Below are 26,858 nucleotides of genomic sequence, written 5' to 3'. Positions count from 1 at the left end.
CCAGACGGAGAGTTTAAAATCAAAGACATATTTCCTAATGGCAGATTTATAACGCTAGAGGAGTTCAAAACGGGGATGGGAAGGGGCCAATTAATGATCCTACAATACCATAGAATGAAAATGGCTTTTAAAGCTAGATGGCCAATGTTCCCTGACGAACCCCCTCCGCACCCATGTCTGGTAGCTTTGTCAACCAGGGTGGGGACCAGCGTCTCAGGGCTATACAGGCCAACACTCCATCGGCAAACATGATGAAAACGTCCTGGGAAACGGACCTGGGTGCTGTCATAACCGAAAAATCCTGGAAAAGGTATTGCAAATTGACCCAGAAGGTGTCCATGAACGGGGGCCTCCGGTTGATTCAATTTAAAGTGTTAAACAAGTTGCATTATACACCCCTGAAGATTGCGAAATTCACAAATAGCAGTGCATGTAGTTGTCCGAAGTGTGGGGCAGGTCGGGCAGACTCAATGCACATGTACTGGAGCTGCCCACACATTTGTGTATTCTGGGGGGAGGTGGCAAAAATCCTAGAGGAAGTGACTCAGATACCGGCGGACCCCACGCCACAAAAATACTTATTCGGGGATATAGGCAAACAGTCAGAGAAATCCAGAAGGCTCTTCAATGTTGCATGTGCGGTGGCTAAAAAATGCATTCTGCAAAATTGGAAGAGCGCTCAGGCTCCACAGTTGAGCCACTTTGTTAAAGAACTGACTTACGTAAATGAATGTGAGGAACACTATATAATGTCACTCCCGAATTCATGTAAGCCTAAAGATATCTGGGCCCCGTTAAGAGTATATCTATGCGACGCAGGCTCGGACAGCAGTATTCCGATAGGGCCTAGTAATATGGCTACCCCGCAGTACTGTACCTTATGCTGTATGCCTAAACTAAATGTTTCTGATTAAGCATGTATATGGAATGTCATGTTGTTGCAATGTCGTATACCACAATCAATAAATAAAGTTTAAAAAAAAGAAGTGAATTATTAAAAGTGAATCTTGTTTTTCACATTCCCATAACTTTTGTAATAATTCACAGATCACCCAATACGTGGTGTGTTTACAAGTTTAGAGCACTTGCTAAAGACTGAAAAGTTAAGTGCTATTATCAGTATGCAATAGAACATTCTTCACTCTCCTGATTATACAACCCGAAGTACAGACAAGCTCTAATAAAAAAGGCGGGATTACTGTGACAGCTTCACTGTTTGATATCGAGAACTGCTGTTCTTCAGCAGTTAAACGATCGAAATAAAAAAAATACACAGTTTGTAATCTATGCCATGAAACCAAAAAAAGACATTGTTTTAAAGATTATTTTAGTCTTCACTTAATTAGAATGAATCATTTTTACGATCTAAAATAATGCTGTTCACAGATGAACTGCAAGATCGCCATTACTACATGCCAATAACTGCGTCACACACACGTGTACAGAAGATTAGCACAAAGCCACGTGATGGTGCTCAAGATAGGCCGTGCGCTTGCAGTTCAAAGTATGCCACTTGCGGCTCAGATCTATTTGAGGTAACGTGAGGTCTCCGGCCAGTGACTGATTGATGACGGACCGAAAGGGAGAACAGAAAGTTCAGAAATAGGTAACGCCTGAAAGAAGAAGCGGTGTGTAAACAGGAATAAAATAACATTATAGAATCTAGGGACACAAAATTGCTGGGTGTGCGTAGAGCAAACGGATAGAATTAAGAATAACACTAACATGTAAACGGTAATGAAAGAGCATCAGGGTAGATGGCTGGTTGCAATTTGGTTTAATGTAAAATCAAGACAATGCAGTTGTATACTATATATAATGTGTTGAATACGTCAAGCCCCGCAGCCCCCGCAGTGCGGTGTGCCCCGACAGCACGTCCTGGGAGGGGGCCCCACTGGAGAAAAAAAAAGAAAAATATTTTGTTTCCCCAAAAAAAGTGTTTTTTTCTTTTTTAATTCACTCTGCATTCATAAAGAAATTATTTCTGTAACAGAAATAATGTATTTATGAAGGCAGAGTGACCACAAAAAGAAACTTTCTTTTTAAAGTCTGAGGGCTCTGCCCTCCCCATGGCATGGAAGACCCTAGGCTGGAGGCCTCCATGTCATGGGCTGGGGGAGTCCTATGACTTCAAAAAGACAGTTTATTTTTTAAGTCATTCTGTTTTCACAAAGAAATGATTTCAGTTATGGTTCGGCCCTTAACGGAAAACAATTCTTTATGAAGTCAGAGTGACTTCAAAAAGAAACAATGGGCCTCATTAAAGATTTGGTGGTAACCGTGCCAGAGCTACCGGCAGGTTGCCGCCAGACCCGTAATGATTTACCGGTGCCCAACTTCCCGGTAACACCGGGGGATTACAACCCTGGCGGTCCGTGAAGAGCAGGCGCCGGCAAATGGCAAGTCCCCATTTACATAGAGTCCTGTCGGACTCTATGGGAATGGAGACCATGGAAGCACTGGCACTGTTAATAACGGTGCCAGTGCTTCCGTGAAAACTCTGCGGGTGGGTGCCGTACTGCCCGGCAGGTCTGACCTGCCGGGCGAGACGGCAACCGCTCACAGAGCTATAATATGCCGGTCCGGAAACACTGTTTGTTTTGTTTGTTTTATTATTTATAATGCGCGAGCGTACCCAAAGGTATCAGGGCGCAGCATTTACAAGAATTTTCAAAGCTTAGTTGCAGTCATCATAGAATATACATAAGGACAATGAGGTAAACCAATGTTATATACAAAGCAGCAGTGAGGCAGACAGGCATTATATGACAATGCATTACTTACCGTAAAAGCATTTCTGATGGTTGTATCTGCTTAGACTCACATGCTGTGCATAGGTCTGACATCCAGTGGTCACTGCGGAGTATTGCATTTTGTTTTTTGTAGCCGAAAAGGGGACATCGACAAGGCGTGTCTGTAACACTATCCCTATAGTGACGTGCGTTGTACCCACAATCCCTCACGCATCGAGGTCCCTCTGTATTTTTTCTGCCCTGATGGAGCCTTCTATACGTGAGTGAGTACAGAAAAGAGAGAGATGTAGAAAGAGGTCTATGTTCCTTCCATCCGAGCGGGGAGGAAGGGTGGGCGCATGTGAATCTAAGCAGATACAACCATCAGAAATGCTTTTACGGTAAGTAATGCATTGTCTTCTGATGTTTGTTAATCTGCTTAGAATCACATGCTGTGCATAGACTAGCGAGCAGTACCCGGAGTTGGCGGTGGGTTATGAGAAGGAACAGTAGAGAAAAGATGTCTTAATACTGCCTGTCCCACCTGGGAGTCAGATCTTGAGTGTGCATCTAGACAGTAGTGTTTTGTAAAGGTGTGCACAGAACTCCAGGTAGCCGCTTTGCAAATGGACTCAAGGGGAACATTTGCAATGAAAGCTATGGAAGCCCCAGTGCCTCGAGTAGAATGTGCTCTTGGCTTGAAGGGTAGTTCTCTCTTAGCAAGAGTGTAACAGAGAGTGATGCATTGAACAATCCATCTAGATATAGTGGACTTTCAGACTGCACCTCCTTCTCTTCCTGCTGCCACCGAGACAAAGAACTGATTAGTCTTTCTCAGTGGCCTGGTTCTTTCCATGTAGAACATGACAGCTCTGCGTACATCCAGTGTATGCAGACTTTTTTCTCCCAAGTTGGAAGGGAGAAAAAGAACGTTGGTAGTTCTATTGACTGGTTTACATGGAATTTTGAGATGAATTTCGGTGCAAACCTTGGGTGTGTGCGTAGGGGTCTAGAACAGAAAGAGCCTGTAGTTCACTTACTCTCCTTATGGAGATGAAGCTATTAGGAAACCAGTCTTAAGAGTGAGGTCTTTAAGAGTTGCCTTGTGCATGGGTTCAAATGGCGAGCCCATGAGTCTGGAAAGTACCACATTTAAGTCCCATCCGGGAGCTGGGTTAGCTATCGGAGGGTGTATTCTCTTTACCCCTTCCATGAAGGACTTGATAACTGGCATCTTCCACCACGACACTAAATTGGGAAGTGGTGTATGCAGAAAGTGCCGCCAGGTGGACTTTAATGGAATTGAACACTAGACCTGAATCCAGTAAATGGGTCAAGTACAGAACAATATGTGTGGGAGAGCAGTCAACCGGGTTGATGCTCTTACCTCTACACCAGATGACAAATCTTCTCCACTTGCTAGAATAGCAGTGGCGAGTATTAGGTTTTCTGGCTTCCCTGAGGATGTCCATACATCTCTGCGGAAGTTGTAGATGTCCAAATTCTATGATCTCAGGAGCCAGGCTGCTAAGTTCATGGTATGAGGGCATGGATGCAGTGTCCTGCCCTTGTCCTGTGACAGCATGTTGTACGGGCAGGGAAGTTTCACTGGGGGAAGATAGGGACATCTCCATCAAGTGCGCGAACCATGGCTGCCGGGCCCACATTGGGGCCACTAGTATCATGGTAACTTGTTCCTCGTGCATCTTGTGCACAACTTTGTTGAAAAGGGGAGTCGGGGGAAAGGCGTAGACAAATTTCCCTGACCATTGAATCGACAGACCGTTCCCCTTGGACTGGTTCTGGGGGTACCTGGAGGCGTAACTTTGGCATTGTGAGTTTTCCAGAGTTGCGAACAGGTCTATTTCCGGGAATCCCCATTGCGTGAAGACGTCTAAGACGATGTCTTCGTGCAATCGCCATTCGTACTCTTCGGGCAGGGGGAAGTCTCTGCTGAGTTCATCTGCTAGCAGATTGAGTTCCCCTGGTACGTGTTGTGACAGTAGGAACATGTTGTGTCTGAGAGCCCACTTCCATATATTCTGGGACAGCTTGGACAGTCCTGGAGAGTGGGTGGCTCCCTGCTTGTTGATGTAGTACATGGCTGTGGTGCTGTCTGTAAGGACCATCACTGTCTTCTCTTGTAGGTGTTCCTGGAAGGCCTTTAGTGCTTTGAACACCGCCAGTAGCTCCAGTAGGTTTATGTGCTAGGATGCTACGCTTGGAGTCCACACTTCTTGAGCAGTCTGATGGGATAGGTGAGCCCCCCCATCCTGTGAGGGATGCGTCCGTGGTTAGAGTGGCCTCCACCGCGGGTGTGGCAAAGGGTTTCCCTATTATCAGGTTTTCCTTTGTCCACCACCGTAGCGAGAGAACCAAGGCCTGCGAGACCACCACTAGATCGTCCCATTGTCCGCTGGCCTGACACCACTGGCTGTTGAGCCACGCTTGCATTGGGCGCATGCGCAGGCCTGCGTGAGGTACCAAGTAAATACACAACGCCATCATTCCTAGCAAGCGCATCGCTTTGCGCACCGTCACCTCTCGACCTGACACATATTGGGGGATCTGAAACAGCATGTTTTGGACCCTCTCGTTGGAGGGGAAGATGAGGACGTCCTTTGTTCGAATTAGAGCCCCTAGGAATTGTTTGACTTGGCTGGGGTCTAAGCTGGACTTCTTCTTGTTGATGGAGAAGCCCAGTTGGAACAAAAGGTCTACAGTCTTTTGGGTGTTTGAGAAGCATGTCTCGTAAGAATCCCCTGTTATGAGCCAGTCGTCGAGGTAAGGGTATACTGGGATGGATAACCTGCGCAGGTGGGCCGCTGCCACTGCCAGTCCTTTCGTGAATACCCTTGGTGCAGATGCTATGCCGAAGGGTAGCACTCTGAACTGGTAGTGTTTGCCCTCTATCATGAACCTGAGGTATCTTCTGTGCGCTGGCAACATTAAAATATGAAAGTATGCATCTTTCATGTCCAGTGTTGTCATGTAATCTCCCTGTGATAGCAGTGGGATCACTTCCTGTAAGGTCACCATATGAAACTTTTGTGGTTTGACAAACTTGTTCGCTGGGCGCAGATCTAATACAGGGCGCATGGTTAGATCCTTTTTGGGTACAAGGAAGTACACTGAATAAATACCTTCCATTACCTGAGATAGAGGCACGACCTCTATGGCTCCTTTTTCCAGCAGTTGGTCCACTTCTTGGAGAAGGATGGCGAGGTGTTCTGGTGTCATGCGGCGTACCCTCGGTGGTCTGTATGTTGGGGAACTGTTGAACTCTATACAGTAGCCGCGGGCTACGGTGGAAAGTACCCAGCGGTCTGAAGTTATTCCCTCCCATGCTGGAAGAGAGGATGTTAACCGGCCCCCGACCGGTCGTTGCATGGGAGGGGACGCGAATCTTCACGTCACTTGGTGGTGTTGGTGGCTTGGGAGCCTCTGGGGGTGGAACTGCGGCCTCTTCCTTTGCCACGGCGTTGACCCCTCCGATTGTACTGCCCGCTATTACCCTGGTAGTTGCTGGCAGAATACTGTTGTTGTTGGTTTTGTTGCTGCCGTTGTCCACGAAAAAAGCACTTATTACCAAATCCCTGCCTGTTAGGGGGTTTTGAAATTTGGTCTCAGGTCTTTATTGTGTCAAATTCTTTCTTCGCGTTCTCCAGCGCCTCATCCACTGCTCTCCCAAAGAGGTTGGACTCATCTATGGGTTTATTAATAAGGGATGCTTGTGTTTCCGCCTTAAAACCGGAATTGCGAAGCCAGACGTGACGCTTCAGTAAAATTCCTTGTACCAAAGTGCGGCCAGCCGTCTCTGCTGCATCGAGGGTATTCTTGACGATGCTTTGATTGACCAGAGAGCCCTCGTTAACTGTAGCTAGCAAATGAGTCCTTAGGGGTTCGGGAACTTCTTCGATGTCCTGTTTGAGCTTAGCCCATTGAGCATCGGCGTAGCTTGCCAATGGGGTATTATTATTGGCGATTCTGGTAGAGAATGCTGCAGAGGTGGTGATTCTCTTGGATAGGGCGTACAGCTTCTTCCCCTCTTTATCTGGGGGTGCCTCGCTGGTAGATAGTGGGACTCCTGCCCTTTTCCTGGTGTTGGTCACGACCAGGGAGTCCGGGATCTAGTGACCCTTAATATATAATGGGTCTGATTGAGAGGGAGAGAACAGTTTCTCAATCCTCGGATTGACCCCTCTCACCAATGCAGGAGTGGAAAGAGAAGGTGTAATACGTCTCTTAACTGAGGCGAGGATGGGTATAATTTGGCTAGTGGGGGGTTTTTCCTTGATAATCCTCTCCACAAAATCGATGTCTGGGGTGACTTCCCCAGTTTCAATTTCGAAATGTGCTGCTGCCTTCTTCAGCAGTGCATTGAAGGTGGGTTGATCATCGACAGGCGAAGGGTTCCTGACTGGTGTAGTTCCAGTAGACCTGATGACTATACTGCTACTGCCTGTGTCTGTCGACCTAGCCGGTGACTGCCAGGGATTTGGGTCGCCCTCGTCTGTGTCCTCCTGGAATCCCTCCTCACATAGGTTAGTTTCCTCGTGAAAACCTTCCTCTTCTTGTTGGTCTTCAACATAGGTGAACTCATCTTCCTCCTGGAAGAAGGTATCTTCCTCAGTGGGATTGTGAGAATATATGTCCTCCTGTATGGGGTCCTCCTGTATGGGGTTATAAAACTTCTGGTATTTAGCCCTTGGACTCTGCAGGGGTGCCTCCCTTGGTCTCTTGGGTGTCCTGTCTTCTGGGATGGACATGAACCTGTCTAGTTTATCCATACAGGTCTGGAACCTTTCAAAGGTCCACTGAGGTCGGCCAGGACGGTCTGGGAATGAAAAAGGAGTTTCTTCCTCCTGTAATTGTCTGGTTCTGTCCCATAACGTCGAAGAAAGAGAGCCTTCGCCTTCTGAGTAGCCTTCTCGCTGGCTAGGGCCTTCTGTCGGTGTCGGGAACTGGCATGATCTGTTTTGCGGCACTTTCGGCGTATCTTTGGCCTTGTGCGCGGTTTTCGGCGTCTCACTCGCCGTACGTCTCTGGCCGTCCTTAGATGCTATGCGCACGAGGCTTTCGGCAATCATTCTCTCTTCCGAGGGATTGGTCGCCGTCACGCTATGTAACGTCGAGTCCTTGCTCGTCGAGTCCTTGCTCGTCGAGTCCTTGTTGGCAACGTGAGCGCTCTTGCGATGCGCGTCGCCTGAGGTTTTGGCGTTAGCGCCCTTATTTTTAGAATGCCCAGACGCCTGTCGCGGAAGTGGTGGCGGGGAGGGCTGACGACCCTTACGGTCGGCGGAAGACGCCAGTGGGCCCGGCGTCCCCGTTGGCGCTATGGCTGCCTTCGTCTTCGACGAATGCGTGCCGGGGGTATGTGCTTTGGTGTTTTTCCGTGTGCGTCCTTGTCGCCGGGGTGTTCATCCCCATAAGCTGGGCGTGAGCCGGGCTTGTCGGGGCTGGGGATGGACGACGAGGAGCATGAACGCTCCTTTGAGAGGTCTACAGCCTCCGTTATGGGGGCCGTGTAGTCACTGTCCTCGTCACACTCGGCGGCAGCGGGCGAGGAGTCAGGCCTAGACCTGGCGTAGGCCGCCCACCTTTTGACCCTGCGGTCTTTTAGAGTTTTGGGCTTTAGTAATTTACAGGCCGCACAGCCGTCCTCCTGGTGATCGAGGGGTAATGTCGCGCTCCGTATGTTCCACGATCTGTCTGGGGGATCACTTGGGCTAGATGCCGCTAAAGTAATTCAGACTTCCTTCCTGAGAGCACAGCGTGCAGGGAAAAGAACACCTGTCAGGCCAAGGGCTCAGGCAAAAAGGCGGAACGCACAGCGGAGCTAGAGGGAAGAAAACAAACAAAGCAAATATTACATACCGTTTGTTGACAATTCCAGTCCCTCTACCCCCTCCGAGACCCACAAGCTTACCTGTGTATTCCTTTTTTCCAGCGGAATACCTACTTATGATAAGACACAAGACTGGGAGTGAGTGAAGGTCAGAGGAAGTGTTCTTTCTTGAAAGAAGGGGATCAAAGACTTTTCCCCAATAATGGATAAGTAACGTCAACAGCAAAGCGTCCACAATCCAATGAGTGAAAGCAAAATCCAATGTTCCGAAATCAAATGAGCGGGAAAAAACAGCAGAGGGTCCCACAATCCAAGGAGTGAAGCCAGGAGCCAAGTGTCCCAAGGTCCAAAGAGACAGAGCGATGCAGCGAAGCGTCCCAAAAACACCAACAAATGATGAGCACAGCAAAGCGGCCAACAAAAAAAAACAACAAACAAAAAAGGTCAAGCAAAAATTCACCGGGTGTAAATAAACAGCGCCGTTCTTGCTAGCGCGGTAAACAACACTTCAGGGAGAAATTAGAAGTGGTGTAAGATTTCTCGAACGTAGGGTGTTTCTTTCTTCGCTCGGGGAGCGGATGGCCAGGAGCGATTGGGGAATACGGGGTTGAAGGGAGCCGGGAGCCAGACATGAGGAGCAAAACCCAAAGCAAGTCCGGTGTGTATTCCGTGGTCGAGCAGGGGAGGAGATCAAACGGAGGTCTAAGACAGAATCAGGAAACCGGATAACAAGGTCCAAGGCAAAGGTAGGATTCGGCAACCAGGTAAGCAAGGAATAGGGAAAAGAACAACTTATCCCAGGAGCGTAGCTCGCGTAACGCAACGGTTTAGGAGCACCGGCTTACTGGGGGCGTGGCCAGATATAGGAAGTGAATACAAAGGAGGCGTGAAACGCACGCAAAAGAAAGTGAAAACGTTCCAAAGGATCCTTGCAGGCACGGTCCTCTTGGGAGATGTAGTTGTTTACCGGCGGTGGCGTCGGCGTTGCTGTAAACGCCAGGCCAAACGCCACGGGCTTCTCCCCTGGACATAAGAATGCCCTAGGAAACCGGGGGGCGTGACAGGTAAGCAACGGTTGCACCATTTGTGCTTATCCTTCCAGGTATATTTACCCTTGCAAAGCGGGCAAAACCTAAATGGCGTCCTCTCCATAGCTGAGGGCAATAAGTGTGACTACGACCTCGAAAGAGAGGGAGGGGAAAGAGAAAGGCATTCTTAAAGAGAAGAAAGAAAAGCCACAAAACCCCACTCTCCCAACTGTGTATGGCCGGCGAGGCCTGGCCACGTGTTCGGCAGCGCCGAAGGATCACCTCCGCTCGTCCTTCCGTCGAAGATCTTGTTCGGCGGAGAAACAGCTCTGCGTCGAGGGAGGGATCCACTTTATTGATATTAATAACAAACGACCAAAGGTCGAAGAAACTATTTGGCAATGTCTCTCGAGGAGCTCCACATAAAGGCGACCAGTAGCTGGGCGGAAAAAAACAATCTGAGGGACCTCGACGCGTGAGGGATTGTGGGTACAACGCAGGTCACTATAGGGATAGTGTTACAGACACGCCTTGTCGATGTCCCCTTTTCGACTACGAAAAACAAAATGCAATACTCCGCAGTGACCACTGGATGTCGGACCTATGCACAGCATGTGATTCTAAGCAGATTAACAAACATCAGAAACATGTATACCGTTGTTTCCGGACCGGCATAGTTGTAATGAATGAGGCCCAATTTCTTTTTGAAGTATTAGGGCTCCCCTCAACCCTATGACGTGTGCGAGTGTAAGGTGAAAGGGTGCACACTTAAATATATGGGTGGGTACCTGGGTGTGTATGCCTGTATTGTGAAAGAATGCACACTTTTAAATGTATGGATGGCTGGGTGTGCGTTGTGTGTATATGGTGAATGGTGTGCGTGCTTGCATTCAAGGGCGCAACAAAACCTACATTTCGGGGGGCTAACCCTTCAAATGTTGGGAGAGGAGCGAACTTCATGGGCAGTGGGTGAGGGGCAAACAATTGTTTGGGGGCATTAATTTCTTTATGCATTATTTTTTTTTTCAATTAAACATTTTATTAGGGTTTACATAGAAAATGCACTGACAAAAGCACCATATTGCATCATCACACAGTTCGATAGAGACATCACTCCGCACGTTAACGTAGGATCGAACTCAATAACAGTCTGGGAATAGTCATGCTCCTTTGAAGCCCTCAGGGCCTTGTGCAGATCGTTTCGGGGCCTGATATTGCCGGGTCGGACTCTATTGGAGCCAACGCGTTAGGGGGGGCCTTCTGGTGAGCCATGGATATTTTTCGGCGTAGTCCATGAATGGCGCCCAGGTGTTCAAAAAGTAGTTCAGATTTCCAGTCTGTATTGCAGTTACTTTTTCGGCCACAACTATTTCCTAACACTTTGACCACTTTTGGGGGGATTGAGGGGCCATCTGGGTGTTTCCAGAACCTGGCCATTGCAACCTTTGCTGCGAGTAGGAAATGAGTGCAGAGCCGCGGTATCTGCCCCGTTAATGGGTATTCCCCCTGCCCCCCTGTGTCACACAGGAGCACAATTCCAGGATCCCATGAGATTGCCAGTCCAGTGATTGCCCTTATTTGGTCTATCACCTCCCTCCAGTAAGCCTCAGCCTTCGGGCATGACCACACCAGGTGGAATAAGGAGCCATTAGAGGTACACCGTCTCCAACAGTTTGGGGGGATTTCGGGGTTGGTCTTGTTTAGCTGAGTTGGGGTAATGTAATATCTGTAGCAGAGTTTGTAGCCTCCTTCCCTGTTGGAGATGCATTGCATGCTCTTGTGAAGTCTGGTCCAAATCTTATCCCACGCCTCTATTTCTATCTCTCGCCCAAGGTCTCCCTCCCAGTCTAGCATATACTTTTCTTTCTTTTCAGGGTTCGATCTGTCCAGCTGTCATGACCCTTGCCCCTGGCCCTCACTGGCAAGTCAGCCTTCCAGTTAGGGCCAGGTCAAAGGTCTTAAAACCTCATCCAAGACTCTCTTGGAGTCAGTCCTGGCGCCAGGCTCATAACCATCATGAAGACCAACATTAGAATGGGACTATTTACTTGGGACTATTTAACTTGGGGGGGTTCAGCCAATATGGAGGCACACACATAGCTCAGTTACAAGGAACTGAGCTATGCGGTCTAGACTTTTGGGTGTGGCAGGCCTGGGACTATTTTACCTGGACTACTTTACCCAAGACTATTTAAACCACACCCAAACAGCAGAACATGCTTTGCGTTATTGTGCTGTGGGCAGCTTAACGTTCACCGTGTCCAGTACTTTTATGCCAGTTTACCTGAAACCAAGGACCTGCAGAGAGGGAAAGAACACTACGAAACTTACCTGGAACAGTATCCTGTCTTCAATCCATCGCCGACTTCAGTTCCACTCACCTGAAGGTACGAACCCCATCATTCGGCACCGCATGCATCCTAGAATACCATAACCTGGAAAGAGGAGAAAGAAAGACAGCACTAGTAAGCGTTTACTCACGTTTCCTTCCGAATGAAGAAAGCCACACAATTCTGACCTTAGTAGTTATCTCCTGGTCAGTATCATTGCTGGAACATTACCGCGCTCTGCGAGAACATCGCAACCTGCAAGGAGAGAAAAGACACAGGTTAGCAATATAAAAGGCGAAACAGCGCCGCGCATCGCGCATTACTCACCGGACAGCATCGCGCACACCGCGCTTTCGCCTACCGGCCCATGCTCCAAAATACCTTTCCATACCAAAAAGGAAAGAAGCAAGACATTATTATTCGAACTAAGAGGAACATAAGAACTGCATATAAAGACTATAAAGCAGCAAACCTACGGAGTCGCAGCAGGCCTGGATTCCCACAGGGGGGCTTGCACCAGTGAAGTAACTTGGTCGCTGCTCGCCCCCCACATCTACGCGCCCCTGCCACGAGGAGCAGGACGGAGAATCCACCTTCTACAATATTAAGGTGAGGAGAGGGCCCAGGGGGAGTAAGGAGTTGAGGCCAAGAGAGGTGGGAAAACAAAGACAATCTGGTATTGAATCCAGCTCTCCTATATTGCAGACCCATCTTTAACCAGAGGCCTTACCAAGGGACCGGCAGAGGGTTCGAGAGTGCAAATCATCCAACCAGGGCTGGGTGGTGTCCCCCTGGATACCAGGTGAGCGTAACACCAGCAGCTGGTACAGTGTTGAGATCCTGCCCTTAGTGGCGGTGGTCAATAGTGAACTCTCCAGCGCTGTTAACTCTCTGGCCCCGCAGTCCCTGACCGTTCTGTGGGAGACCCAGTGACGGAGTTGGGCATAGTGGAACCGCTCGTTCTCCCCGACCCCAATCTTCTCTTTACACCGCTCAAATGTGATGGGGGAGCCTCCCTCTAAGATATCAGATATTTTCCCCAGGCCTCCCTCCTTCCATGCTGCAAATCCTAATGGGGGATTGCCCGGAGTGAAGTCTCGATTGTTCCATATGGGGGCGAGTGGCCTTCTGGGGGCTTTGCTACCCCATTTTCGTGCTGCTGCCTTCCAACTGCTAGTGGTCGCGAGTGTTGCCAAGAGTGGGCCCCGATTTGCGCACCCCGAGGTAGTCAATTGTAGATTCTGCCCATGGGATCGGAAGGGTGAGGCTAAGAGCTGCTTTTTGCCTGCTGGTGGGGTTGATTGGTAGTGCTGAGGACTTATCTAAATTCACCTTGAACCCGGATACCTGGCCGAATTTCTCAATTTCCTCCCATAGGTGCCCCGGGGTGTGTTCAGCACCGTTGCTGTGACAAGCACATTGTCTGCGTATAGGGCGATTTTGTACTCTTGTTTCCCCACTGTGAGCCCTTTGATTTTTGGGTTCTGCCGGATCCTGTTTGCGAAAGGCTCCATGGATAAGGCAAAGATAAGCGGTGATAGTGGGCAGCCTTGCCTGGTGCTTCTAGTTATACTGATGGGCTCCGACCTAGCGCCATTGACGCGGAGCTGGGTGGTGGGGTTGCAATAGTTCGCCATTACCCATTTTGAGAATCTCGGGCCAAACCCAAAGTGTGCTAGAGCCTTCCCAATATACCCCCAGTCGACCAGATAAAAGGCTTTGTGTGCGTCTAGCGATAATACTGCCATACCCTCCCTAGTCCTGGATGCACTCTCTATCAGGTCTATGGTGCGCCTGATAACTTGTGTTGCCCTACCCGGGATGAACCCTGTTTGGTCTCGGGCGATTATGTCTGGGAGATGCAGCCTCAATCTAGCTGCTAAGATTTTTGAGAAAATGTTCCCGTCGTCATTCATAAGGGTTATAGGTCTGTAAGAGGAGGCCTGTTTCGGGTCCTTCCCTGGCTTTTTGACTAGCACTGTTACTGACTCCGCCACTGTTTTGGTAACTGAACCCATGGACAGAAAGGAGTTAAACAAAGTGGTTAGTTGTGGTGCCAGGATGTGGGCATAGGTTTTATCAAGTTTGCTGTTAGCCCGTCGGGACCCGGCACAGTGTTTTTTAGAGACCTAATGGCGTCCATGACTTCATCTGATGAAATTGGGGTTTCTAGGGCGGTTTATGGGGGGTAAATAGCTGGGCAAGTCCTCCTGGCATGCGGGCGGGCCGGACCTCACTGCTCTATGGTGATTCACCAGCTGTTCCATTTTATCCTGCTCAGTGTACAGAGTTCTACCGTTGGTTCCAATGAGACTTCGAATGTTGTTCCTATTGTGGACTCTTTTTAGTTTATACGCAAGGATTTTATTTGCCTTATTACCTTTACTATAGTGAAATTGTTTGGTGTAGGCTAGTGATTTGGCCATGCGGTCCGCCCAGTGCATTTCGAGGGCCCTTTTAGCTCTCTTCCATGCTCGCTCAGTTTCCCGTGACCTCTGGCACTGACGCGCCTTTTCCAGCGATACCACCTTGCCCTCTAACTTGGCTGCGGCTATTTTTCAGCCCCTATTTTGCTCCACCGCTGCGCTTATGAGAGTGCCCCTAATCACTGCCTTCATGGCGTGCCAGACCATATCTAACGCAGTGTCGGGAGTTGTATTCTCAGTGAATTAGTTGGTGATGGATTCACGGGTTTCCCTTTTTATGCTCTCGTCCAGAAAGATGGAGTCATGTAGCTTCCAAAATCTTTTGGGGACCAGAGGGGAACCTGTTATACTAAGATTTGCGTTAACTGTGGCATGGTCCGAAATTGTCTGAGTGTGAATGGTTATTTTGTCCAGGCTTGGGTAGATAATGCTCAAGACCAGGAGGAGGTCTATTCGTGAGAAGCCCCTGTGTGCATGAGAGTAATGTGTGTAGTCTTTTGATCCACTGTTATGCAGTCTCCACGCGTCAAGAGTTTCCGTTTCCCCGAGGAGACAGGCCATGGAGAGGGCGTGTGCGTAATTTACTCTGGGCGGGGGGAGAGTTTTGTCTACCAGGGGGTCCGGAACTAGGTTGAAGTCCCCACCCATGATCAGGATCCCTTCTGTGAAGGCAAGGATGGAACAAGTTACTTACCTGTAACTGTTGTTCTCCAGCATGGGTCTGGCATGGATTCACATGCTCATGAATATTCCCCGTCGTCAGGCTGGGAATCCTCGGTAAAGAAAAATCAGTATCAGTTTCGTTTCTGATCCATCTTTCGTAGTAGTAACCAATCACTGATCTCTGCGTCATACTAACCACAGCCAATGACTGCCATCTCCCTAAGCCCCGCCTCTGGCAGCCATCTTCAGATTTGGTAGCACGTGAAGTGGCAGTATGACCAAGTGAAGAGCCGCAGAGGGGTAGACGGGAGGGTTCGCATGTGAATCCATGCCAGACCCATGCTGGAGAACAACAGTTACAGGTAAGAAACTTGTTCCTTCTCCAGCATGGGGCCTGGCATGGATTCACATGCTCATGAATAAAAGAATACATAGCAGTACACACATGCACAACCACGGGAGGGGACAAAGGCTCAACATTAAGCATTACATCCAAAACTCAACATTAAGCAATTCTTAACTCCTCACCAGGCTCACCTTAGACGAACAGGTTGCGCAGCACTGCTTGGCCGACCCTGGACTCCTCCCTGGAATCACGATCGAAGGGAAGGGCTCTGAACTGGTAGTGACGCCCTTGGACCACGAATCTGAGAAACTTTCGGTGTCCCTTTAGGATGGGGATATGGAAGTAGGCATCCTCCAAATCCAATGACGACAGGAAATCGCCCTCCTCCAGTTGACCCAGGACGTGCTGGAGGGTGACCATCCGGAACTTCTGTGCCTTGATGAATTTGTTCAGTCGTCGTAGGTCCAGGATGGGACGCCATCCTCCCGTCTTCTTCTTCACGAGGAAGTATCTTGAGTAAACTCCAAGCCCCGAAGGTGTCCAGCACCCAACGGTCGGTGGAGATGGACTCCCACACGCTGACGAAGTTCGCCAGCCGGCCTCCCACCGGGGTGCTTCGGTGGGGGCCCGACCCCACAGCCGGTTCAGTCCTGCTTCGACGAGGCTTTGCCGCCTTGCCCTCCTTGGCGACGACGGCGGGGGACCGCCCGACTTGCCTCGTCCCCTGTCGGCTTCTTGCGACGACGAACGGGCCGCTTGACGATAGGTGGAAAATCCGCCGCCGGAACCTTTGGAGGCACCCTGCTTGCCTCCGCCGCTCCGAAAGGGCGGCCGTCGTTGCTGGAGAACACCAAGAGCCCGGGCCGTCTCCGTGTCCGTCTTGATGGCTTGTAGGGAATCGTCCACTGTTTTCCCAAACAGGTTGTTCCCGTCGAACGGCATGTCCAAGACTCTGGTCTGCATGTCCTGACGGAAGTCCGTTGCCTTGAGCCATTCACGCCGTCTAAGGCACACGCCGTTGCCCAACTGGCGAAATCCAGTGTCAGCGATGTCCGTCGCTATCGTAATGGCGTGGTCCGACGCCACTTCTCCTTCCTGCAAGATCTCTAGGGCCGCCGCCCTCTTGTCATCTGGTAAGAAGTCCAGCAGGGGGGCGATTTTGTACCACAACTCCCTGTCGTAGCGGGCTACGATAGCCAAGGCGTTGGCAGCCTTAATCGTCATCGCTTCCGATGAGATGACTCTGCGTCCCATCGTGTCCAATTTCTTTCCCTCGCCGTCCGGCGGGGAGGTTGACGTAGAGGCCGAGGCCCCCCCCCGCTTTCTTCCTGGCTGCCGCGGAGACGACCGAATCCGGGGTCGGCTGTGCCCGAAGGCACAAGGGGGCCGCGTCCGGGACCCGGTACTTCTTCTCGTACCGGTCCCTTCTCGCAGGCGTTGTGGATGGGTTCTTGAGGAGGGCGAGACCCTCATCCCAGATATCGTCCAGTAGAGGTACAGCGAGGACCGTCTTCCTCTTGGTCTCGCGCCGTTGATAAAGGAAACCTTCCTCCTTCCTCCGGGCAGAGCTGGAAAAGCTCGGATGCCCTGGCGATCATGGCATGAAACGATCCAAATCCAATCTCGTCGGGCAGGGAAGCCCGGGGAGGAGGTGACGACGGGAGATCCTCATCGTAAACCTCGTCGTCTGTGCCCGTCGCGGCCGTGTCAGTCCCTGTATCATCCCCACAGGTCGTGGACGGGGAGGAGGGCTGAGCAGGGCGCGATGGTTGAAAAGGAGGTGGAGGATGAATCCTTCTTCTCTTAGGAGGGGGGCTTCCAGAAGGGCCTGGCTCCGGGTCCCACGTCGGGAGAGGTTCCTCCGTTGGTGGTAACGGCAATCTCGTCCTTATCTCCGAGCATAAGGACTGTATAGCCAACAAAATGGCCGCTGAGTTGTCTTGCGGCACTGGTTGAGGGGAGTCCGACGGGCGGTCAGGAGCCCCGTCGGCACCCTCGACATTCTCGTCGTCTCCTACGTCGGGGTCCCTCCCGATGGGCTGGTCTTCTTCCACGCCAACGCCGTGGCTTAAGACTTCGATTAGCTCCTCCTCAGAGGTTGAGGCCGAATCCACGACGACCTCCTGCCCCCCCCCTTTTTCTTCTCCGTCGGAGGTTTCACAGGGGACCTGTCAATGGGCATGAAAGAGGACTCCCTCCGCGGTGGCAGGGAGACTCTGGGCCCCGAGGTCGGCACCACTGGCGTAGCCTCCACAGGCTGAGCCAGGGTCGCCGCGACTGTCTCGATAGAGGCCTTGGCCGGGTGGATTAAGGCTTTCACCACCTTAGGTGCGCTCACCGCCTTCTCCTTGGGGGGAGGGTCACCGCCTCACTCCCCCTCCGATGGGGCCTTCGAGCTCGACCGTGTTCTCTCCAGGAGCTTCGCCGGGTGCTCGGCCTTTCTCTTACCCGAGCCGAGCGTTGGCTCATGGTTGATGGCGCCGGGGAGGATGCGCCCTGCCTGGCGCCCGTAGAGCCCGACCGCTCGGCGCTCACGGTGCTTGGCCTTCTGTTGGACCCCCGTCGCCGGGGCGCCCTCAAAGGTCTTAGAAGACCGCTCGGACTTCTTCTTCTCGCCTGACGGGCTCTTCTCTTCCAGCCAGTTGGCGAGACGCAGATGGCAGTCCTTCATGGTCCGCTCCGACATATTGCCGCAAAACGCACAGTCCTTCTCCACGTGCGTCTTGTCCTCATGCAGGCAGTAGATGCAAAGGGAGTGTTTGTCCTCCTTAAAGACATTCTGAAGCTGGCATCCAGGGCAGACCCTGAACAGCTTTCCGGGCGTTGAGCTTCCCTTCTCCTGGGCCATGATCGAGATGGGCCTGAGAAACTTCTGGAGTCCTCCAAAAGCGTGGCTCGACGAAATCTTCACCCTTGAGGGGCGTAGAAGAATCCGACACGGGTCCCCGTTGATCGGATAAAGAAACGGTGGAGCTTGAGGCTCTTTTGACCGAAAAAGAGAACATTTTCCTAAGAAGAAGTGCGAAAAAAACACTAAAGCTCGAGAGCAATAGCACGAGGATCCCAACACTTGAACGTGCGGTAAAAATCTGAAGATTGCTGCCAGAGGCGGGGCTTAGGGAGATGGCAGTCATTGGCTGTGGTCAGTATGACGCAGAGATCAGTGATTGGGTACTACTACGAAAGACAGATCAGAAACGAAACTGATACTGATTTTTCTTTACCGAAAATTCCCAGCCTGACGACGGGGAATATTCATGAGCATGTGAATCCATGCCAGACCCCATGCTGGAGAATGTGGGAATCAGGGCGGTGATAAATTTGTCCTGGGTGCAGTTGGGGCAATAAACCGTGACTATGGTGACTGGGCACTCCACGAAGTATCCTTTTACCAGTAGGAATCTCTCACATGGGTCTCTTTTGACTGATACTTATCAGGGGGACCCTTTCGCTTAGTAAAATTGCAACCCCTTGCTTTTTCTCCCCGGATGTGGCGAAGAACCCCTTTTTGTACCTATGATGCAGTCCCCTTCCCGCTCACCTCCTTCTGCCCTGCCATCGCCCGTCTGTAGCCTGGCCTCCACTCTGACGCTCCTCGTCTCTTTCCTTAATGGGCTCCTGCTGCAGGGACAAAACATGTCCGTGGTCTCACCCAGCCAGTTATTCCCACGACCTCTTGCTCCTGTCTTTCACAATTCCACCTCAGGCCCCTTCTCGCCCTCCCCCCTCCTCCTTACCGACCTATATCCTTCATCCGCCCACTGCCCCACATATTTCTCCATCCCTTCATCACCCCCCATGAAATACCATTGCTGATGCAAGCACATGCTCGGGCCGAGTAGATCCTCCTCTTGTGAGCCCAGGGCGCCGCCCGCCACTCCTTTGGCGCCTTCTCGGCGGGGCCGCAGAAGCCCCTTCCTTGTCCTCTTCTCTCAAGCGAGGTGTCCTCTCCTCCACCCCGTGGTCTTCCTCGCTAGAGGCCGTGCTGTGCCCTCTAGACTGTCGTTCCGCAGTTCGCAGAGGGGACGTTCCTAAACCCTCTCCATCTTCATCCTCTGCAACAGGAGGGGCTGCTCTGTGCCCTCTGCCTGAAATCCTCCTACCCTGTGGGGGGGGGGGTCGTACAGAGCCCCTCCCTAACCTCACTAATTGATGGCGACCTCTCTCTCTCCTCCTCCCACCTGCACTTTTCTGCAGGTATTTCCCACCCTTGCCCCTCTACCCTGACACCCCTCTCTGCACCCAGTCACCTCCACCTTCCTGCCCCACCCGACATACACTTATCTGGACATTCTTATCTTCCCCTTCGCCCACCTGGTCATTATCCCCCAAACCCCTTTCTAACCCTTCTCCCAAATGCCCCCCCCTCTGGACACTCTCCCGTCAATCTCCCTCCTCATTTTCCTACCCCTAGACTCCCAGACCTCCCCTCTGCTCGCCGCGGGGCTGCAAGCCACCACTACCGCGAGGGCCCCATCAGCCGCTGCTCTCCACTGCGGCCTTCCTCCTCTGTCCTCCCATTCACCCGTAACCTCACCCACATCCCCCTCAAGCTGAGCTTTGGATGCCCTGCTAATGATCTCCAATGCTTACCTATGGGCCTCGGCATCCACCAATCCCCCCCTTCTTGGCCCCCTGTCCGACCATGGAGAACCAAAATTAATATAGCAGGGCGACAAAATATGCCCTTTGATGCTCTACCCTAAAAGCACTAGCCCCCGAGCCAAAAGCCTACCCGGTGAAAATACGTGTTGCGGGGGGGTTGGGGGATAAAAACCAGAAATAAAATATCTGTGGAATATATATAAAGTTGTATATTCCAATATTATAATACAGTATTCCTCTTTTTATTTTTTATTATCACTACCTATTGGAAAGTTCCCAAAATGTGTCCCTTAGAAAAAACTACCACGCAAAAATCTGAAAGATGTGGCCTAAACCGCGTGGGTGCCTCAGTTCCCCAATACAAACACCAGGAAACAATACTGCCCCTCCGGCAGCGCACTGGCATCACCGCACTCAATGTCCCTAATGTGCGGGCTGACTTTTCCCTGGGCAGGCGCTGCAATACAGGCGCGGGCCCCTTTAACAGCTTAGCCCAGCCCCTCACAGAGCGGATGCCTGGAGACAGGCGGCAGGGCCCGCGCTGCGTCGCAGAGGATCCTGCTGCCACTTAAGCCCTCGCCCCCACCCCGAGGAAACGTGATGAAACAATGGGGAACCGACACACGCCCCCGGGAGAACGCAGCCCTAAAAGAAAATACACCACCCCGAGATCTGGCCACCCGCTGCCCGACCGAAGGACCAACGTAGCTGAGACCCGACGCGGTAAGGGGGTACCTTATCTACGGTACCCCCGACTATACAAATCAACAAAATATTATTATTATTTTCTTTTTTTTTAATATAACTAAACTACCTGCCCGACACCCGCTAACCCTCAGACTAAACTCCTCACCTCCACCAACCAACTAACAGCCCAGACGCAGGGAAGGCTCGGGGAGCAGGCAACCTGGACAAACGCAAGTCCTAACCGTTGCCTGCTCCAGAACCTTTCCCGCCCCCTTAAATACCCCTTGGGGCGGTGTATGCACGGGCCAAGCACCCCAGGGGGAAATGCTTTGCGTTCCCCCTGGTAAACCCCTTCTCTCCAACCCGCCTCTTACGTCCCACCAACTAAAACAAGAGACCATAGCCTGATGAAGTGCAAAGCATGCAGGTGAAAAGATCAGTACAGATTCTGTAGCAACAAAACAAGGAGTCTGGAGGTTTCGAACTGGCCTTTTGGCAGGCTAAATGTCCCATCATGCCGCAAAAGCCATGTGCCAAATAAAGCATCATATAGGTTTAACATTCGCACTGTTCTGAAAGGTGATCGTTTATATGGTGTGAATGTAGCTTCCCGTTTGGTGATGCAGAACTTTATGCTGCACTAAGAATTTACATATGTGGCATCTTAGTGTTGGGGCGTATATGAAAGGTTTTAAGGGATTTGATTTTCCCCCAGCACCGGGAATGATGGGTAAAGCTGCTGAGTTGGGAAATTAAGACTAGGTTTTAGGGGAAAGCAACCTCGAGAAAATTATGATGTAAACTAGCGCACTTATGGGCACCGTATGAACACTGAAGATGTCTGCAGAGCTGCTCGACCAAGCATACTAGAAAGCCAAGAGCCCATGATGGCACTGCCACCAAGATACAGAACAATAAAATATTGGCTCCTGTAAGGAGGTCCCCTGCCTGTGATGCTAGGGGGTGATGGCGTGGAAGCACAGAGAGCCGGGGACCGTCACCCACTGTTTGATATTGGGTCTTTGGGCAACTTGGGAAGAATTCACGGGCTAACCCCACAATGCTGCTTACAGAAGGCAGGGACTCGAAAATGTCACCATTAGCAGAATTAACTAAGGGATATAATGACTTGTTTCTAGACCCAAAGTCTCTATAAGAAATGCCAAAATTGAGAAAACATGCCAAACTGCTGATAAGCTAACTGTCCCCATAAACTGTTATTAAAGGTAAGCCACAACTTGCAGGCTGTTTCCAGGAGGTACTGTAACTGGGGGTAGTCATACCCTCTAGAATTTAAATATTTGCAATAATTGAATGCAAGTTTGTTCAAACCCTTGTGAAGACACATCTAAATGGGGCATTCGGCTTTGTCCCATTAGCAAGCTACTTGTGAAGACACCTGAACATCCAGATGTATTTGCACAGCTTTTTATTATTTAGCAGATTATTTTAACTTTTTTTTAAAGCAATTAGTCGTATAAACAGTTGTGCCCAAAGTGAGATACACAAACATAAGAATTTCAAGGCATTGTGACTGAGCATAAACATGTAAAACACAACTCATCAATGGTTGGGAGCATCATGAAAACAAATTCGATGGACACAGTCTTAATGAGTTTTCTGAAAGGGAGACCTTGGTTGAGGATTTCCTCTGCCCGGCTGGAATATGACCTCGTGCTAGGTCGAATATGACCCTGTGATAGGTTTCCAGGAGGCGGCATGGACGTCATTTAGGGGTGACCAGGGATAGCTAGTGCTTGCTCCCCCTGACCAATCGGCTGCTACCCCTATCCAATCCTCCAATCAGGAGCAAAGGGGCATTGCCAAGTAGCACGCACAGCACCTTCACGTCATTGGGCTGGCTCTGGGCTCCCTCCATTTTGTTTGCAGGCAGGAGGAGCACAACGTGTCTGTGAGCTGACTGAGTGCAGGCCTCCACCTGACCCCGCCAGCGGCGCTTAGTGGACAGAGGAACTCAGCTGCTCGGGTGAGTGATCGATGATATTGAATTTTAGCAACTGCCTGCAGTCGAAGAATTTGCGGCCGGGGCCGGCGCCGGGCGGAATTATAATATCCACCTGGCCCTCTGTGGTGCCCACCCCGCCTGCAAACTGAATTTGAGACTGTGCTTGGCGTGCATTCGTGTGTGCCTGTGGTGGGCTGGTGGCCGCTCTTGTGTCTGCTGAGGAGGGTCATGGGCCCATCTGGGGCCAACAGGCCAGTGGGCAGACTGCAACAGGCCTACTCTGGCCCTCCTGCTGGCTGGCGGCGAGGCCTGAATGTATGCATATCTAGGGCCGAGCAGGGCCTCTGATGGGAGAAAGGAACTGTGCTACAATGTGTCTCTTCTGCTCGGCTCTGCCTGCCGAAGCTTCCCCCTACATGTGGGACAGGCAGCTCTGCAGACGCTCAGAGCTTCCGGGAGGGATGGGTCAGGGCCCGCCTTCTCATCCTCGCTTAGCAGGGCTTCCAGAACAGGCCCAACCCCTGCCCTTCCACTTGCAACTCATACTTACCTGGAAGGGGAGAATCTGATCAGAAAGGCAGATCTCCCGGAGTGAGGCTAGGCTCATCCATTGCACATCGGATTTGCTGACCCAGGCTCCTGCGATGTCCCAAATGCAGGATACTCCACTGCATTATTTCTGTTAGTGGGGGACTGCGTTTGCGCTTTCCCCGCCGAAAGAAAGAAGTAAAGTGTGCAAGTAGGTTGGTTGCACACAGAACCTCTGGTCTTGTAGCAGAATTTCTTTTGCTGCAGTTAAGAGAGCCAGTGTTGAGCAGCTCAGGTCCACAGCATTCCCTGGAGGGGTGAAATGCACAGCAGCCTAACCCCAGACTTGTGCACCCCATGATATCGGGTGGAGCTGTGCCTGTTGCCAATATGACCCCCAGCCACTGTGGGATAACAAATCCCTGCCATCAGCACATGGGGCATAGGGGGTCCTCTTGCAGATGTCGGATACCTGTTGTCCAGAGAGTAAAGTCGGCAATAGCTGAACGCGTAGGCTTTTAATCAGAAAACCGGAACGGGCACGCTGCGTGGTCCTCTAATACGTAGGTATGCACGCACTAGTGTTGTGATTGGCTGGGCCCAACACCCAGTACAGTCAGCGACAGCCACTCAGATTTTTGGTGACCTCGCTGGGTCTGGATGGAATGCTTTTAATCGGAAAACCGGACTGCAATTACTCCAGTTTTCAGATTTTGGGTAAAGATGCAGCACTAGAATGGTAATGCACAAGCCCCCCATAAGTGGAATAACAGGTGTTCAATGTTGGCAATCAGGTTTTGTAACACACTCAAATTCTGCAGACCTAGTATTATTGGATGTGTCCATGAAACAAAAAAATTATACTTGTTTTGAAAGTGTGAGAGTGTGATAATAGTAATGCATAAGAACTTGAAAATGTGTTGTTCCTAAGCACTTTGAATAGAGACAGGAGGATCATCAGGTAGCAGTATTTACCAATGCACTAATGAAACCATTTCAAACTTAGCCGTAGGTTCTGAAGGAGATGAAGATCAGATGTCTGGCTGTTTTGTGCAGAAATAATGAGTTCATGAAACAACTGTAACATGTCTTACTGAGAGGTAATTCTGAAGGCAACTTTTCTTATCAGAAGAAAATGGGGTCAATCTCGTAAGAAACTACATTTTAAGTGTTATTATCCAAACAATGAAGGAAGAGCAACTGTATACAAGCATGTGTTATCTGGTGAAAGATTCTCCCTCTCCCCTTCTATCCTGGCTTTCCCTTATCCCTACTCCTGCCTATCCGCCCCTGTCCCCACAGAATGTGATTTCGCTCTGTAGTCGTGTTGAATTAACATGGCGGATCCACATAGAGGGGATTTATCATTTGGGTTCACACACTTCTGTGATAATATTGGCCTTGACATACTGCTACATATGATGATCCATTCTTGTATTAAATGTGTGTCATATTACATTGATATTGTAACCATATTTTTCTTAATGTACTGAGAGATAATGCCTTAGAATGCCACTTTCAGTGATGTCACGTGAGTGGGGGTGGGGGATGGGAGAGTCAAATGACATCACTTCCTGTAATGTCACGCAGGGGCATGTGATGACACTTCCGCTACCCCTGGTATTTTGGAGAAATCACGTCCGTGGGTGGCAGGTGTAGCAGGAGACTAGAAATGCGACGGCTAGCAGTCAAGTGCATTTAAGTCACATAGCAAATAGAAGAAGGCATATTGATTGATGATGAAGGTGGAACATTTCGAGAAGGGAGGAGGTTGACATGAGACTACAGAAGTTAAAAGGAAAAGGATAGAATATCACAGGAAGTAGGAGGTGAGAGCAGAAGGTAAGGCAAAGGTTGGCAATATAAAGGAGGGGGAACAGGAGAAAGAGTTAGAGGAGGCACGCCCTAAAACTACCGGGTGCTAGTTGACAGTGGGAGATGAGAGTATGTCGTGATGCGTTAACGAGGTGGAAAGTGGACAAGAGGATTAGAATGAGCATGGTTCGAGCTGTCTGTGTGCCAGACCAGAGCCGATTATAGGGAACCTATAAGTGGGCTACAGTGCCTGTGACCCACCCTCCAAACTCCAAAACATCTTACCACCAAGGACCACAACATGCCTAAACACAGAAGAGTAAGACAACAAAGAAAAAGGGAACAAGAAACAAAACGACTGGAACCCTATCCTCTTCCAGTAGAAACTGCCATGAATCCCGAAAACACCCCTACAAACACTGCAGCCAACAGGACAAACATCATGATTAGAGAAAGTCCCTATATCTAGCATCGTATCTCGCAACTGAACACGCACCACAACTTCTCAATGCAACTGGCATGGCTAGGCATGCCAAGAACATACTCGAACCACGCACAAAAAGAAGAGAAACAACGAGAAGATAAAGAAACAAAACCAGGGCCCTCACTTTCTATCACAAAAACAAAAGGCAACTGCCACCAACCACACAAAAACATAGAAGAAGAAGAAGCAGAAGAAATCAGCAACCCAACAATTCATTTAACAGACCGCTTCAACGACGAAGTAGACCACACGAAGCTCCCATCCGTGACAGCAACACAGAAGCACTCCAACTGCAAGGCAAGACAAATATTAAAAAATAAACCAAACCACATTAAAAGGATCCACTGCAACCTAATCAATGCAAGATCAATGTCAAAACATGCCACCAAGATTTACGACCTCCTGTCTGACGGATGTATCGACATCCTATTCATAACAGAAACATGGCTAGATGACAACTCAAAATCACACTGCATAACTGCGTCCCTGACAACTTCAAGTGCTCACATGCCCCTGAGACACAGAAGAAGAGGTGAAGCGGTAGTCCAGTTTCTAGAAAGCCTTGGAACAGCTCTGGATTGGCTCAGGTCCTCCCCAGCTTAAACCATGTGCTAACGTCGCGGCCTAGCGGCAATGTGCCTTGAGACCTGGAGTGGGTCTCACCAGAATCCAAGAATCCAAGAATGGCAGAAGATGGGGCTGGAAGGAATGCCCCAATGGAAAACCAAGACAAGGAAGAAGTTCAAGGACACTCAAACTCCTCCACGCCCAAACTAAGTGCTTAAGAACTGATCGTTCTCTTTCAAGGAGCGTGGCGAGAGAAAGAAAAGCCATCCCATTGCTGACCTTTTCATACGAGTTGGCAATTTTCCTGTAGTATTATCCCCAATAAACAGGTTTCGTTAACCCTAGTTTTATGTTTGTCCCTCATTGATCCTATTCTGCCTCTTGACACTTCCTTACACCCAACCTATTAGCTTGTGGGCCTCATGGTCCAAGACTGACTGGATTTGGGTGCAGGAGGGTAAAACCTTTAACCTTTAATATGGACCCTCCCGACGTTCATGTCAGAAACGCACACCTACTCCGGGACATCTCTTTATATCCGTTTGGTGGACTTCTCCAATTTGATAGCGTGGATAGGGGGTAAACGATGGAAGATGTTGAAAATTGGCAGATAGATCCTTCTCTGCTCTACTTTATGAAAGCACTCTATAGTGAAACTGAGGTTAGAATCAGATTGTCACAGGATGGGGAGCTATCAGAGCCTTTTGCCACAGGTAAGGGATTAAACAGGGGTGTTCATTGCACCCCTTGTTTAATTTGTATATTTACCAGCTAGTCCACAGGCTGATGGAGGTGTCAAACTTCCCCCCACAATATGGGAATGAGGCCCTTCC

The 26,858-nt window shown here is 50.2% G+C and overlaps 1 protein-coding gene and 1 non-coding gene across 3 annotated transcripts in view; one reads left to right on the top strand and one right to left on the bottom strand.

Moving 5' to 3' along the window:
• The window catches only part of SNX25 (sorting nexin 25), a 1,900,476-nt gene that overhangs the window by 1,708,369 nt on the left and 165,249 nt on the right, over window positions 1-26,858 (bottom strand). The window lies entirely within an intron of this gene.
• Window positions 23,174-23,345, top strand: LOC138517258 (U1 spliceosomal RNA). The gene has a single exon (XR_011282466.1). It is a non-coding gene; the product is annotated as a U1 spliceosomal RNA (small nuclear RNA).

The sequence above is a fragment of the Ambystoma mexicanum genome, chromosome 6q, assembly GCF_040938575.1.
Source record: "Ambystoma mexicanum isolate Mex_15411 chromosome 6q, UKY_AmexF1_1, whole genome shotgun sequence".
Taxonomy (NCBI): domain Eukaryota; kingdom Metazoa; phylum Chordata; class Amphibia; order Caudata; family Ambystomatidae; genus Ambystoma; species Ambystoma mexicanum.
This window is presented reverse-complemented; position numbering and strand designations above follow the sequence as displayed.